This window comes from Pipra filicauda, unplaced genomic scaffold (genome assembly GCF_003945595.2).
Source record: "Pipra filicauda isolate LSUMZ 115617 unplaced genomic scaffold, ASM394559v2 scaffold184_size3518187_pilon, whole genome shotgun sequence".
In the NCBI taxonomy this organism is placed as follows: Eukaryota; Metazoa; Chordata; class Aves; order Passeriformes; family Pipridae; genus Pipra; species Pipra filicauda.
In genome coordinates this window covers 2,454,081-2,468,447 of record NW_024104292.1, presented here as the reverse complement: position 1 = coordinate 2,468,447, position 14,367 = coordinate 2,454,081, and the positions used below count along the sequence as shown (strand labels likewise).

General features: G+C 37.3%; 1 long non-coding RNA gene across 1 annotated transcript; it reads right to left on the bottom strand.

The window, feature by feature from the left end:
* Positions 1-498: 498 nt before the first annotated feature.
* Positions 499-14,155, bottom strand: LOC120323012. Its single transcript, XR_005563055.1, has 3 exons — positions 14,118-14,155; positions 4,981-5,025; positions 499-571 (listed from the first exon to the last, which is right to left on the bottom strand). It is a non-coding gene; the product is annotated as an uncharacterized LOC120323012 (long non-coding RNA).
* Positions 14,156-14,367: the final 212 nt, after the last annotated feature.

The following is a 14,367-nucleotide window of genomic DNA, read 5'->3' as shown; positions in this document are numbered from 1 at the left end:
ACAGCTATTCTATTATCTTGTTACTGTAGAAAATGCTATTTTCTCTCAAGGCTATTCTAGCTCTTAGTATGTAGCCATGCCTCTGTTCTAACTTGTTGGGTCATTTGCCTGTCTGATCTTCAGGAAAGAAATGTAAAAATGTTCAGGCAACTTAGGGTCACTGTTTCCAAAGCAAATTGTTCTTACCTCTTTCTTGTTTTGGACTTAGCCTGGAATAAATACTTCTTACTTAGGATTTACAAATGCACGTATTTGGTGTACTGATTCTAAGAATTCCATACATAAAATAAATTCCTGTGCATAAGAGAGATGAATATTTTTTTCTTGTCAAAGCAAATTTAAATGTAATGGACACATTTTCTGATCATGCAGTCACACAGGATCGCCAATTCTTTTGGGAAGCTGAATGACACCTATTTTTTTCAATTTTTTTTCTTACCTCTTCTTCTTTTCTTGCATTCTTCCATTGTGCTTTATCTGACACAAGTTCAAAAGGTGTGGTCTCCACATGAATGACCAAATCATTCACCAGGTTTTGAAAGTAGAGGATCCAGCCCCATAACATCAGGAACTGTGAATAATTAATACAAACAATAATTTTTGTGGTATATTATCTTTTGCATTTTTGTGATATTTTTATTATTAGTTTTGGAGTAAATGAGCAAATATACATGGGGGATATATACATTTCTCCATATGTGGTTTTCGTATTGGGTGCGTTTTTATTCCGTAGACTAAGATGAGAAACCTGAGAGAAGTTGAGTTGGTCCATTGATCAAAATATTCATTTCCAAGAAATCCCTGATACCATAGAATTGTGCAAAGGGGAGAGTATATCAATCAGACATTTATTTTCTCATGTTTCATTATGTGTGTTAAACTATTAACAGAAAAGTTAAAGCATGCAAAATACGGATTCTTGTATTATTTTCCTGATTATTCTAAGATTCTGATTATTTTCCTGTGTTTCAGCCTTATAACTTTTCTGCACCTGTTGAATTATGATGTGTTGCATTTCCCACAACCCATCAACAGCTATTAAATATGCCATCCCAATGTTGATTCATCAAAGCTTTTGGTAATGGTGCTGCTATAAGAGATAGGAAAAGAAAAGGTTGTTGGTGCCCATGGATATAAAAACAGAATAGTTGAATGAAACTTTTTAATTTTAATTATACTGCAACTCTTCCTTTCCTTCACTGAGAGAAATCAGCCTGCCTCTGGCTAAAGCTGCAAACACAGGCAAGAAATTCAAATTTTTAGATGAAAATTATCAATGAAACACTATATAACATAAAGTTTTGACTTTCTTAATTAAGACATTTCATATTGATTTCTTTTTAGCAGGGAAATGTTAAGTGTTGAGAAGCTAGTAGCACATTTGATGCATTAGTTTCTATTGTAACACCTACTAGGGGTTTCACTGATGGGCTGGAAGGCACTGATTACTTGCTCAGCATTCAACATTGAACACAACAAGAAACAACTTGTGGTAAAGATGGATGACAGGAGGCACAGTCAGTTCAAAGATTATGGAATGCAGCCAGAGGAAATCAGCTGTGCCCTAGAAAGACAGGCAGCTACGTGTGAGTGTGAGTATTCCTCTCTGATAGTTTTTAAAAGCCTCTCTGGGACCAAACGCGTCTCAACGTTTTCCATGCACTGGTGTAGTTTCTCGTCTCTCCTTTGTCACCAATGACTAGGACATGCATTTGCACAGCTCACAACAGGGATCAGCATCCAAAGTGAGGTTCTGGGCCATATGGGAACTGTCTTATTTATACGTAAACCACAAATGTATAATCACTGCACTGGATGCTCCCCTTGCTGCTCAAGCTTTCTCCTCCATATGAGTTGTGATTCTGCAACACTTTGAGCAAAGGCAATAATACCCACCTCCTTCCATTTCCTTGCACTTCTGTATCTATTTGTCTTTCTCTGACCGCCTTCAGGGTCAACTGTGTGTATTGTGCACAGCTCAAAATGTCAGTTGGCCCTGAAACTACTCCATTGTCTGTGGGGTGTTGCTCAGGCTGTGTCTAAATGCTTTGGATTTGGTATTAAAAGGAGAAATCCTGTCTGTCTTTCTGGTCAGCAATGCTCCCAGCCAACAGCTGACTCAGTACCTCCACTTCCAGGCTGTGAAAATGAGTCACCTACCATGATTCCAAAAATGCTTTTTTATAGTTTAGGTCCTGAGTCCAGATCTTGTCAAAATCTTGTCTCTCCTCAACTTTTCTTCTCTTAAAAACACTATACTTCTCTCAGAAAAAAACATAAAGGGGCATTTTTTTGACATATACCCAAAAAACAGCAGTTTTCTTCACTAATGAAGAAAGTTTTCCAATTTTAGACTAACAAGTGTGATTCCCACTGGGAGATCAGACAATAGTTACAAAAACTTTTTACTCAGATGTGATTTTGTTTGGAGTTAAATTAAATAGCTTTTGAAAAGGAAAAAAGTACTTATGATTGTAAAAATTCTAGTTTGCACACGAATTCGACTCAGAGCATACAGATAAATATTTAATATTTTCATTCCTTACTCATGCAAAAAAAAGGCAGGTTAAAAAAATCCTTGGAAATACATGCATTAATCTTGGAACTTTAGCTACTCTGTGTGTAACCAAACTAGTTCTCTGCACTCAAAGTATACTTCAGTACAGTGTTTGAGGACTTAGTAGAGCACCTAATGTATTGGCAGGTAAATGAGTGGGGAATGGTTTTTAAATGTTCTTAAAGATTGTTTTGTCTATACCTCACTAATTGACCCATGAGATATTTCACTAGCAATATGAACTTCAGACAAACTGTTCTAGTTCACCTTAGTTGTGAAACATTTAGTAAAAAACCAACTGACACATTTCTGTGTGGGATTTTTCAGGTTTACCAAGATACTTTAAATTTCTCGACAGGTAAAAAGAGATATACAAGTCTGTGGCTGATATAAATGTTATCATACTTTCATTCCAGCATAAGTACAACTCAGCTAGGTTACCTTCACAGCAATAATCTGTTCTTAAAATATATAAATTGAAAAATCTATAATCTATTTGATCTTCAATAATAAATGCAAAAAGAAAAAGTTTGAGGTTTAAAATGGTTTTGAAATTTCACATATTTTCATTGTGAATCTCATGCATTTTATGACATTAATGTCAAAGTTTCTTGTTGAAAACTTTGTTTCATTGCTTTGTAGCAAGTAACCAAGTCACTGAGCATGCAGACACAACCACAGGAAATGAGCATGTGTATCCTACGTAGAAATGGAAGGGAATAGGAAAGTCCATTCATAAAGTTACATATATTTATATATGTTTATACGAGGTATTATGATTACTTTGCTTGGCACAGAGAATGTACTAGTAAATCAAAACATTTGTTTAATGAATGGTAATGACAATTTTTAATTCCATTTCATTGTGTGAGTCTCTAGGAAGGTGCTGGAGGATGATGGAGAGAATATATCTTTTTTTATTTTCCTGAAATTTCTACTAATTTTAACTATTCCCTTGGATCATCCTTATAATTTATTTAATATATTTTGTACTGCAGTAGTCATAGAATAGTATCACAGAATGGATTGATTTAGAAGGGATCTCAAAGATCACCCAGTTCCAACTCTCCCACCATGGGCAGGGATACCTTCCACTAGACCAGTTTGCTCAGGAACCCGTCCAACACGGCCTTGAACACCTGCAGAGATGGGGCACCCACAGCTCCTTTGGGCAGTCTGTGCCAGTGCCTCACCACCCTTTGAGTAAAGACTTTCCTCTTAACATGTCTTAACATTCTCCAGCTTTTCCAGTTCTGCCTGGATATTGCCTCCTCTTTCTGTTGTGTCAACTGCACCTTTCAGCTTGGTGTCATCGTAATTACTAGATCCCTCCCTTTGAGACATATAAATAAATGTGAAGAATGTCTGCAAGATTATCAAGAAGTTTGAGATTTACCTTTCCAATCAAAAGGAAGTTCATAGTGTGGTTTTCAGTCCAGTGCTCCAGCCATATGATTATCTAACCTTTCATATACAACCAAGGATAAATACCTGGAAAACTTTATGCTTTTTATGGTTTTAATTTTGTATTGTGAAAGATATGCTGTAGGATCTAAGGCAGCTTGCACTTTTAATCAGTTAGTCAAAAAACCTTGCAGTCTTCTGCTTCATTAAGAGGAGAACAAACATTGTGAATACACAGAATTCAAGGCTACAAAAAGCATTAAAGTAACATAAAAAACTAAAAACAGTAGAAAAATAACCACACATAATTTGTTTTGATAATGAGTTGTACCAAACTGCATTTCAGACAGAACTGTGTCTACGGGTACATCAGTCTGAGTTGTATCATGAGAGTGGTATATGATGAGAAAGGATTCCTGGAAGGGTGGGACACAGCTCTCCCCACAGCTCAGTGCTTACTCCCTCATTGCTAACACTGCTCATACTTAATGGGAGTACAAAGAATCTGGGTTCTCCTCTGGGCTGTGAAAGTTAGAACTTCCTTCATCCCCAGTGTTTATTTTCTTCTGTCATGATGTATTCCCTGGTATACAATACCTCAGGCTGATCTGTAAGTGAGAGACAGTGCCTTGCCTTGGGAGGATCAATAAAAACAAGTTTGACAAAGAAACCACCGAGTACACTCATTATGGACCAACCATTGCTGGCAATTTCAACGATGGTGGTAAAGTCAGAGAGGTGACAGATTTAGACAACAGGGTTAGGCTTTCATCAGTTAACTCTGATCAAGTGTCTGAAGGTCCCAGATAACCTCCTTGACATCTGACCAACAGGAACAACATGTAAATGAAGCTTTCACGGTGCAGTGAAATTAGAATAAGTAATAATTATCTATTAATTACAAGTATATAATAATATTGTAAACTAAATACATTAGTGAGCACAACCCATCAAAAGCTTTCCTAAAGACAATTTTGCACATAAAAGAGCCTCTTTCTGTTTCTGTAAAGATGTCCTACCTTTGCACCAAGATTTTCTTGTACTGCTTTGCCGGGAAAAACAGCCTGTAGATAAAGGAGAGTAAAAAGCCCTTAGTAAAAATGACATTTAAGATGCTGGTGCTTGTTTCTAGCCAAAGAAAAGTGTTTTACAGTTATATTCCCAAACATGTTTCTGACACCTCTTCAGTGAGCCTAAGCTCAGTAGACAGCTCAAACTGGACCTATCTGCAGCCTTCCCTGTTACCTGGGTTCCTTGCTGCTCTTCAAGCATCTCAACAACTTTTCAGTCTGGCCTGCTGCTCTCTTTCAAACCTACTAAAAGCTCCTTAAACACTGTTTTAAACAGTGAATAATAAAAAATAACTTACAATATCCAAAATCATAGCAACGGCCAAGAATAGGACAAGTAATTGTCTTTGCAGCCTCTCTGTACCCCAGAGGTTTTCAGTAAAGCTAGAAAGTTCAAAACTGGTCTCAGAATGAGTGATACAGTAATGGCAAGAGCACAAGTTTCCTTAAAAGAAAACAGACAGTCCTTGCCCTTTGCAATGCCTTCCCAAAGATCACCTATACCAAAACGTGCAAACAACAGTGCTACAAGATCTAAGGCTTACACATTTATTTAAACTTGAACTGTACAATTACATGTAGCTCTGTAAGGTTATCCACTGATATCAAACGCTTTTCACAACAACCAAACTAGCAGCAATCTTTAGGTGATAGTTGAGGCCCAGAGACTTATACTACAAAAGCGTCACCCTTTTTGGATTCCATTCTTAATTATTTTGTTGCAAAACCTGATATTTATGTTCTAGGCTTAAATTTAGTTTATTTCACACAGAATAAATATAGAAGATAGTATCTTCATAAGGAACTTTACAGTTCTAAGCCATTTTGCTGAGACCGAGTATGACAAATACAGGAACAGGTATAGAAAATGCAGCTACACACAATATCCTGGGTATTGCATGTGACTGCTGAACTTGCCACCGGTTGCCGCAAGAAAGGAGCCCCAAAGAGAAGATACAAGGACTCCCTGAAACAACATCTCAGCCTTGGCCATATTGATCAACATAACTGGTCTACTCTGGCCTCCAATCGGGAGGCCTGGAGACACACCATCTATAACGCTGCTGATGCTTTTGAGAAAGCACACAGGATCACTCTTGAGGAGAAAAGACAACGCAGAAAGCATTGTGCCTTGCAGAATATACCACCTAAGGAGTCTTTCTGCTGTGCCTTTTGCAACCGGACATGCCTGTCTCATATTGGCCTTTTTAGCCACCAACGTGCCTGCAACAAAAGTGGGTAGAGCCCTTCCCAAATCTTCGTTCGCGAAGCCCAACCATGATGATGCATGTGACTGCATATAGAGTGACACAGAATGGGCAAGGCAAATGATTGATACTAATATTTATGGCCTGCTAGAGGAATTTCTTTTGTTGAGTAATAAAATTGGTTTTCACTTTAGAGAGAAAAAAATATCTGCAGCTAATTAGCTGTGCCACCACACATAAAGGAGGGTGGTGAAAGCTTGAAGTTTAATATACATGGAGTGCTTTCAGGGGCACACAACTTTTCCCCCTGGTTCATTTTGACAGCATTCTCGTGATAGTATTCCACAGTTTATTTTGCATGCTATACATCTTTATTCCTCTCAGATCATGGACTCTGAAAGTTCTCCCTCTTCTGTTATCAGGTAGATTTTATTTGTTTTACCCCAGCCCTTTGGCTTAGTGAAGTCCCTTTTCTTTCCAGCAGGAAGTTTTAGAATTGAATTCATATAAGGAATTTCAAGAACATCTCTCATAAAGATGAAACCCATTCAGGGCGCATTATAGGAAATAATTTATCATTCCACCTCTTGTATACAATCAATAACACTAAAAGACTGTCTTGTCATCTTATCAGGCTACATAGGTTTTAGCAGTTCCTCTATTAAGCCTGGAAAGAAAGCAAGGAGAGGGGGATTCTTTGAACATCCAAACACAATGTCACACTGAGTGTGATCCTGACACTGCCCAGGGAACCTGCTATCCTTTGTTTACAGATGGATCTGTGATAACCCAGACAGCTCAGATGGAAGGTCACCCTAGAGGACAAGCAGGGGGTTCTTTTCCATCATCCCTGAATCCTGGAAGTGGCGGGTTTGACCACCCTGGGTATCCGGGCTCTCTGTTAAATTCTACTTTTCCTGCTGACAGAAGTATGTGGAATGTGATCAGGAGATACTTGGGCAATTTGTCTTCTACTACAAGTAGGAGAGAGAGAAAAAGGTGAACAAACCCCTATGAGTTGTCTGGAGGAAATTTTATTTCTGTAGAGAAAATAATACAGTCATGCAATTTTACAGCTTTTTGGCTGTTGAGACAGCAATTGTGCAAGATTGTTTTGGACAGCCATATGCATCCATGCTAGCAGGTGTACACAGTCATTAATACCATGTGTGATATCAGAACTGCACTAGAGGCAGTAAATGTTATCCCACTGACTGACTTGAGCATAATCAGGCCAACATTTCATCCTCAGTTGCTGTGTCCATGGGTGTCATTGCAAACCACAAAGGGTTTGCTGTTCCCTGTTCACCCAGATACGGACCCTATCACATCTTTGTGAGAAGGAGAGAATTCAGCTATGAGCAGTATATTTTTTTGGTTACAATCATATAGTTTAGTTTATGTTTGACACAAGGAAAGGGTAAAAAAATTATTAATTCTTTCATATTCATATGATTTTAAACTAAAGGAACAACAATATACCCCAAGCTTTCGAACAAATTAGAAACAAGAATTAAGAAAGAAGATTTACTTCTTTACATTTACTGCTAAGGGATTTTATTTTTAGAGAAAGGTTTCAAGTTTATTTTTAATAAGGATACAAGTTTAGAGATTATATGAATGTCTTTGACAAGAAAAAGGAAAACATGAGTTGTAGCTGGGGATTTGGACGTTTCACCTCTGTAGTGGCTTGTTTCCCTTTTGTTTCAGGAACTTTTTTCTGTGTTCATATACAGTGACATGTAATAGCAGATCTAGCATGAGTGACCAAGCGCATATGTAATGAAGATAAAAGAGCATGAAAGCAAAATACATTGATATTCATGTCCTTGGCAAACACTCTGCTTGGCATTGTACAAGAGCCTGTCCTTATTTGGTTGTTACTCAAGTGATTTACTAGCCATGCTTTATTTTACTTTATTTTATGCAACTTGCAGTAGTTGTGCCAAAAAAATATTTATCATTGAAGGATACTTTAAGAGGAAAAATTTGTAAAAGCTACATTACTGTGTATAAGTGATACATGATGTGAAATGGTGAAAATTTATCTGTTATAGTTTTAATTAAAACTTAAGAAATACTATTTCAAATGTTAAAAATAAAGAGAAGTTGGTCAGCAAATGCAAAGTTTATCTTGCTTAATTTTTGGCATGCAAAGCAAAATGCAGATTACTAAAATGTAGTCTGCACATGCATTAGAGAGAGAAAATGACCTCTAAATGGCAGTTTAGGCCTTGTCTTTTAGACAGCTCTCTTGGAATAGGGTGAAGCTTCCACTGGAGGCATCTGTTTTTCTCCACTGAAAACTTCCAAATTACCTCTTAACCCAAATGTCTATCCATTAGATGGCAAAGATAAATCAGATGAACATTATTGCCAGTCTCTCAAGAAGAGCATGGCGGTCTCAGCCAGCTCAAGGACAGTACAGTTATGCACCTTCCCCCCAGGCACAGATCTGAAGAACACAGTGTCCAACTCAGACCAGCGTTACTCAGCTACACAGCCCACTGAGAGACACCAAAGAGGCTCCTGTGAGCAAGGTCTCTGAAGCTCACATCTGTGAAGGAGCAAGATTCAGGATGGGAACAGTTCCAGACATGGAGAAAGGCATACAGCAATTGACAGGACTTTGTTATATGGACCTTACAGTTATTATATGGGCTTTACTGTTATTATGTGGTTTCATTGTATCCACATTACAAAGTGCACAGCCTGGACATGCTTGGGCTCACCACGAGTTTGCCTCCTCCCTGCTCCCCCACTCCCTTCTTTGATAGCCTGAAGAAGCTGCAGAGAGGAGACAGTTACCTTTTGTCTGACAAACCTTTAATGCCTTAAGTTTCTAATTACTACTCTAGCAGTAAGAAAAAATTTACTGTGAGAAATCTTGGGAACCTACAAGTTTTTCATGCACTGGATTTGATAGTGTTTCCTCTGATAAAATGTCATTGGCTTAACCTGTCTTTCTTCTTTTTAATCACTTTCAGAGGCTCATTAGTCCAAAAGGAAGTAAGCTTTAAAATTCAAACCACATGCCACATATAGAGAACAAAACAACAACAAAAATTACAGACTGTGTCCTTAGTTTCAACATTGTATGCTATCTCAGTAATAAAAGAGTTAAAAAGGTGTTTAGAAATACCCTTTTCAAATGGGAAAATGCATATGATTTCAAGGCTATGGCTCCTATTAACCCCCACATAACAGGAGTTTTCAAGGACACTGCACAAGTTAATTCTTGCCTTTCAAGGACTTCCACTCCACTTCACTAATAATGAGTTTCTTTTACTTGTAATCTTTTGAAATGAATATAAATCCTACAGTGACTTCCTGCAATAAACAAAATCAGGTGTCATTCATTCTATATTGGTAAATAGAGGGGTAGATATGCATAAAACTAATTTTAAAATTTTAGAGAGCTGAGTGAATCTTATATTACGGGGACATGCAAGACCCACCAACATGATGCATGAATAACCTTCCTTGTTGCAGAACTATACTGGAAGCTCATAGAACAACACATCTTAAAACATAAACCCACACAAAAATGTACAAAATTCAGAGGAACATTTAAATGAGCACCCAGATTTGAGGCATGCCTAAGTCCTGCACTTTTACAGAGATCTCCACTGCCTTGCATTTCCTTTACTGTATTTTTCCCTGGTTGTCTTTCCTTTTTCTCATCTGTTTAAGGAACTGTAACGAACAACTATAAGGCACTTTGAGTTACTCAATTATTAGAAAATATATCTTTAATGCTTAGCTGACTGCAGAGAGCTGACACCAAGAAGAGTGTATTTGGGCACCACCATATATAGATCCATTTTCTATTTCCTTACATACTGAGAGGACAACACAATAGCAGAAGACACTAGAATTGCCCCATTTCCAATTTTTTTTCATGGTCTTCATTGTTCTGATCTCCTTTCCCCCTTTTTCCCCTCTCCCATTGAGATTAACCATCCTCTCAAATTTTATATTCACTTAGTTTTTGTAGGAGGTGAAATCTGCTTTTAGATCTCCAGTAGCTATTAGACAAGGTCCCTTTGGATTGTGCTTAACTTGTAAAGTTATTTCTCATCCATAAAAAGATCTAGCAAATCAGAATCCAAGTGATGTCAAAGGTCAATGACACATTAATCCTTTTAGTTTCTATTCTTTAAAAATATTTAGGTACTCTGTGGTGTTGGTATTTAAATGTAAATTACTAAATAAAAAGACTAGCCCTAGATGAGTTTATGTTTAGACTACTAGGGGTGGGGAAGGATCACACTGAATTTTGGTATATTGATTTTTACTGTTAAGAACCAGATTACTGTTCTTCCTAAATAAGTTTAACAGTAACAAAGATAATGTGGCTAATTTATTTGTTCTGAGCAGTTAGGAAAAAAAATCTTAAGCCTGACAATTGTTCCAATTATGAAAAGAAGTTAAAGCTATATGTCAAATATTTATTTTGTTTTCAGGTATAAAAAGAAAATTAGCCCCCTGCAGATCATATCCACAATCACTGTACCCCACTCCTTGGAAAGAGTTAGAACTCTTTTCTGAGTGTCTCTCAGCCAGCTTTCCTCATTGTCTAATCACACACTCTTGACTTTCTCTGCATTGACTTCTTTTGCTCTTGTCTGTCAGACTCACATCTCTATTCTAAACAATATCATCTTGCAGAGCTCATTCACCCAATGTGTGTTCACTGGATGGTGACTGATGTCTGCATTTTGGGGTTAAGATGCTACTGTTTCATGAGAGATCTTATGCAGAATCTTTCAGCTGATTTAAAAAGGAAAAACTGAGCAGGCTGTGTAACACTTTTCTTGAGGGCCAGCCTTCTGAACCCTGAAGATCTGGCAGTTAAGGCAACAGGAAAAAGGTTTCAAGAAAAAATAACAAAACAAGGAATAGGAGATGTGGGCAGATAGAGCAAGGTCAGAAACAGATTTACTATGTGTTTGGGTTTTGTTAGCTAGCAAAAGTTACTATCCCTACACCTATGTGTATGTTTATGTATGTGACTACACGTGCAAAGGAGACAAGTATTAACCTTTTCCTGATAGGTGTTCATAAGGCTGCTTTCAGTTGGCAATTTCCACAGTATGGCACTTAGCAGCATGATTTAACCCATGAGAAGAATATCTCAACGATGGCTGTGCTTTAAAATAAAATATATGCATTGGTGGGCTCTACTGAAAATATTGCCTCTTTGATAGAGCTTCAAGACAGCATTTAGGAAGGTGAAAGAGGAGGCAGGATACACCACTGCTGTGCTCTGTAGGGTAGGTATCATTTCATGTAAAAGGCAAAATGTCAATAGAAATGTGTTACTATGCCACGTTGCAGAGGAGATCTAAGAGGTTTAGTGCCCCAGAATGTTTGGCATTCCTTTTAAGCCTGTAACTCCAAAAAAAAAAAGTTCTAAATCCCTCATGTTTATTTGAATAGATGTTGGCAGGATAATTAAATGCTCCCTTCAAACATCCTGTTGGAAATATTAAACAGTAATTACCTTACTCAAGTCATTCCTTTTGTGAGAAGGGGAGCCACCTGACTGCCAGCTTTCGTTTGCCCTGACACAGATGCAAAGGCTCTGCTGCCTTTCTGAGCCGTTCACACACTTTCTTCCCATGAGAAAGTAAGCATTGATTGAAACGCGGCATTTTCTCCCAACTTGCACACACAACTGCTGCTTGTTTCAGAAAGATGTCAACTAATTTGAGCAACCTCTCCAAAGGACTCTCCAAACAGAAATGTCTTTCATAAATTTCCGGGTCAGCAGCCCTTGGTAACCCAGGATGACTATTCCAGTCCTGGAGGCACTGAAATAGTTCCATATAAATAGAAACAGCTTCTGTATCACACTGTTGCCTCAAGCACAGCATTCAACACCTCCTTGCACATTAAAATATCTCTCCATGACATAACTTTACACAAAAGAGTGTCTTTGACCATATGGTCTCTCTTTGATCTGTTGATTTTCTTTACTCTGATCCTCTCATTTACTGAAACATTTATATTTTCTGGTCTGAAGCTTTAAATGGTCAGCACTAATAATGCATGCAGGAGACCTCTTCTACTCCATTTGAATGCCAGCAGATGTTGAAGTACCCCAGTTCTTCATGAAGTATTTCTATTTCATGGAACTATTTGTAAAAGAGAAACAGCATCAACAACATCTGTAGAACAACCATTTATTTTCCTTTCCTCTTTCCTTACCCTCTTTCATCAAGAAAACAAATATGTACTGATTCTACTTCTGTAAAAATAGTTTCCCTTAAGGATTCTGGGTTTAGTCCAATGTTCTTGTGGGTCAGTATAATTTCTTTCAGTGACTTCTATGGACTTCTGACATACTATATGTACTATTTGCTGATCCTAAAGTGTTTAATAAATATATATATGACTGCAGCGATTAAAAAAGAATGGCAGACAAAATGGGTGGAAAAGAGGTTTTGCATTTTCAAATTAAGATAACTGTATTTATTTTACCCAAAATTTCTGTCCTCTCCTAGTCTACTTTCCTCTCCTTTTCCTTTATATCTAACTCACTACCCAGAGTAGGACCCAATTGAAATTCAAGAGAGTTTTGCCATTTTCTTCAATGCTAAATTTCATGTTCATTCATCATCTAAATGTAAGGATTGTGAACCATTTATAAACCAGTATGTCATTTGCTCATGAAAAATGTTATTAATATGCTTTTTTTGGGGGGTATATTGTGTTTTGATAGCTCCTATCCAATGCATTTTTTTAATAGCAAAGCAAGTCAGGTAGGCTGCTCAAACCACATAGTGTGAATGCAATCTGGAACAGAACCTTCAGTCTGAAATTGTCTTCCCACAACATATTTCCAGCATGTTTTTTGAAAAATAGGATTTTCCAAAGCATTTAAATAAAACAAGTGGATCATTTGATCATTTCTCTAATGGCCATTTGGAAAATTGTTTTCTCCTAAAAAAGTAGTGGTAATTTTTTCCTCTTTGTATATTAACCAAGTAGAATCCCTGTTCTGAACCTTCATAATGAAGAAAAATAGAGCCAAAACCACTCATACAATGCCTTACTCAACTAGTTAAAGGGTATTTCTCAGTTTTCTGCAGCAACTAAATTAATCTCCAAGAGAGTGTGCACATGTGAATGATTGCAAAGTGGACCATTTCCCATAGAGAATTTGCAGCAAAACTGTGCTTGAAGAAATTAAACAGTGGTTGTTTTCAGAAACAAAGAAAAAAACCCAACAAACCTTTGACATTTCGGAGAGTAAGCCTCTTGTTTAACTTGTATGCCAGATTTATGAAGAGGAATTGGGAGACTAAATGGTCAATTCTCTCATCAGTATATTTTAAAGTGAATGCATCTGTAAAAAAATCCCTAACTTTTATATGTTTTCAATCAATCTGAACAAAACCTAAAAAATTCAGAGTAAACTAAAGAGATTTTAAAGTTTCTTTTTACAAAAAGGAAACACTAAACCCACATTCTTTCATGTCATAAAGAAGGCTTCATTTACATGCAGCGAAATATTTGTGGGAAAAAATTAAGAAAAGGGGATGGATTTCTGAAAGAGTCTGCTGATCCCTCTTATCTCATGGATGAGCAGTTAGTGCATTCACTGGGGTGTGTGACATCCTTCCATCCTGCAACCTACGAGCCTTACAACTTCAATTCCTTTTGTCCGACATGCTACTTTTTGCATGGAACAGCAAAACATTATTGTGCCAGCCATCAAAGAGGTAATAATGACTCCACAGCCTGACTGGCTTCCCACAAAACAGGTCGGTACCTGTTCAAATTCCTGTCAAGGATGAAAGCCTGTCTTGTCCAAAAATCATCAGCTATATGAACAAAAATTCTAACCAAGAAGGAATGAGAGAATCTCACCTGAATAACTCCCAGCCAATGTGGAACCAGCCTTCAGCAGGTCAGAAGATAATAGGTCAAATCCTTTCCCAAAAAAGACACAGATGAATATACTTCTCTTATTTCCTAGGAAAATGATCTTTCTCTATCTGTTTACTCAGAGGGAGAACATCAATAAAAAATTAATTTCCTTAATTTAGACAAATTTTGCAAATGGTTCCAGATTAATTGCATTCATATTCCACATTAATTTAAAGTTGGCAAAAGCTAG